Source organism: Bombus pyrosoma, linkage group LG15, assembly GCF_014825855.1.
Source record: "Bombus pyrosoma isolate SC7728 linkage group LG15, ASM1482585v1, whole genome shotgun sequence".
Taxonomy (NCBI): Eukaryota; Metazoa; Arthropoda; class Insecta; order Hymenoptera; family Apidae; genus Bombus; species Bombus pyrosoma.
Window position 1 is genome coordinate 9,517,029 of NC_057784.1, and position 2,925 is coordinate 9,519,953.

Consider the following 2,925-nt stretch of genomic DNA (forward strand, 5'->3'; position numbering starts at 1 on the left):
TACGACATAACGTATAACGTTATGTGGTATTACGATATAACGTATAACGTTATGTAGTAATACGTTAGGACGTATAACGCTATGTAGTATTACGATATAACGTATAACGATATGTAGCATTACGATATAGCGTATAACGTTATGTAATATTACGTTATAACGTATAACGTTATGTAGTATTACGATATAACGTATAACGCTATGTAGTATTACGATATAACGTATAACGATATGTAGCATTACGATATCACGTATAACGTTATGTATCATTACGATATAACGTATAACGTTATGTAGTAATACGTTATGACGTATAACGCTATGTAGTATTACGATATAACGTATAACGTTATGTAACATTATGATATTCCGTATAACGTTATGTATCATTACGATATAACGTATAACGATATGTAGCATTACGGTATAACGTATAACGTTATGTATCATTACGATATAACGTATAACGTTATGTAGCATTACGATATAACGTATAACGTTATGTAACATTACGTCATAACGTATAACCTTATGTAGCATTACGATATAACGTATAACGTTATGTAGTAATACGTTATGACGTGCAACATTATATAGTACTACGTTATAACGTATAACGTTATGTAATATTACGTTATAACGTATAACATTATGTAGTATTACGATATAACGTATAACGTTATGTAATATTACGTCATAACGTATAACCATATGTAGCATTACGATATAACGTATAACGTTATGTAGCATTATGATATTACGTATAAGGTTATGTATCATTACGATATAACGTATAACGTTATGTAGCATTACGATATAACGTATAACGTTATGTATCATTACGATATAACGTATAACGTTATGTAGCATTACGATATAACGTATAACGATATGTAGCATTACGATATAACGTATAACGTTATCTAGTATTACGATATAACATATAACGTTATATAGCACTAAATTATAACGTATAACGTTATGTAGTAATACGTTATGACGTATAACATTATATAGTACTACGATATAACGTATACCGTTATGTAATATTACGTTGTAACGTATAACATTATGTAGTATTACGATATAACGTATACCGTTATGTAATATTACGTTGTAACGTATAACATTATGTAGTATTACGATATAACGTATAACGTTATGTGGTATTACGATATAACGTATAACGTTATGTATCATTACGATATAACGTATAACGTTATGTAACATTACGGTATAACGTATAACGTTATATAGCACTACGTTATAACGTATAACGTTATATAGCACTACGTTATAACGCATAACGTTATATAGCACTACGTTATAACATATAACGTTATGTAGTAATACGTTATGACGTATACCATTATATAGTACTATGATATAACGCATACCGTTATGTAATATTACGTTATAACGTATAACATTATGTAGTATTACGATATAACGTATAACGTTATGTAATATTACGTCATAACGTATAACCTTATGTAGCATTACGATATAACGTATAACGTTATGTAGCATTATGATATTACGTATAACGTTATGTATCATTACGATATAACGTATAACGTTATGTAGCATTACGATATAACGTATAACGTTATGTATCATTACGATAAAACTTATAACGTTATGTAGCATTAGGATATAACGTATAACGTTATATAGCACTACGTTATAACGTATAACGTTATATAGCACTACGTTATAACGCATAACGTTATATAGCATTACGATATAACATATAACGTTATACAGCACTACGTTATAACGTATAATGTTATGTAGTAATACGTTATGACGTATAACATTATATAGTATGACGATATAACGTATACCTTTATGTAATATTACGTTATAACGTATAACGTTATGTAGTATTACGATACAACGTATAACGTTATGTAATATTACGTCATAACGTATAACCTTATGTAGCATTACGATATAACGTATAACGTTATGTAGCATTATGATATTACGTATAACGTTATGTATCATTACGATATAACGTATAACGTTATGTAGCATTACGATATAACGTATAACGTTATGTAATATTACGTCATAACGTATAACCTTATGTAGCATTACGATATAACGTATAACGTTATGTAGTATTATGATATTACGTATAACGTTATGTATCATTACGATTAACGTATAACGTTACGTAGTAATACGTTATGACGTATAACGCTATGTATTATTACGATATAACGTATAACGATATGTAGCATTACGATATCACGTATAACGTTATGTATCATTACGATACAACGTGTAACGTTATGTAGTAATACGTTATGACGTATAACGCTATGTAGTATTACGATATAACGTATAACGATATGTAGCATTACGATATCACGTATAACGTTATGTATCATTACGATGTAACGTATAACGTTATGTAGCATTACGATATAACGTATAACGTTATGTATCATTACGATAAAACGTATAACGTTATGTAGCATTAGAATATAACGTATAACGTTATGTAGCATTACGATATAACGTATAACGTTATGTAGTATTACGATATAACGTATAACGTTATGTAGCATTACGATATAACGTATAACGTTATGTATCATTACGATAAAACGTATAACGTTATGTAGCATTAGAATATAACGTATAACGTTATGTAGCATTACGATATAACGTATAACGTTATGTAGTAATACGTTATGACGTATAACGCTATGTAGTATTACGATATAACGTATAACGTTATGTAACATTACGTCATAACGTATAACCTTATGTAGCATTACGACATAACGTATAACCTTATGTAGTAATACGTTATGACGTACAACGCTATGTAGCATTACGATATAACGTATAACGTTATATAGTATTACGATATAATATATAACGATATATAGCACTACTTTATAACGTATA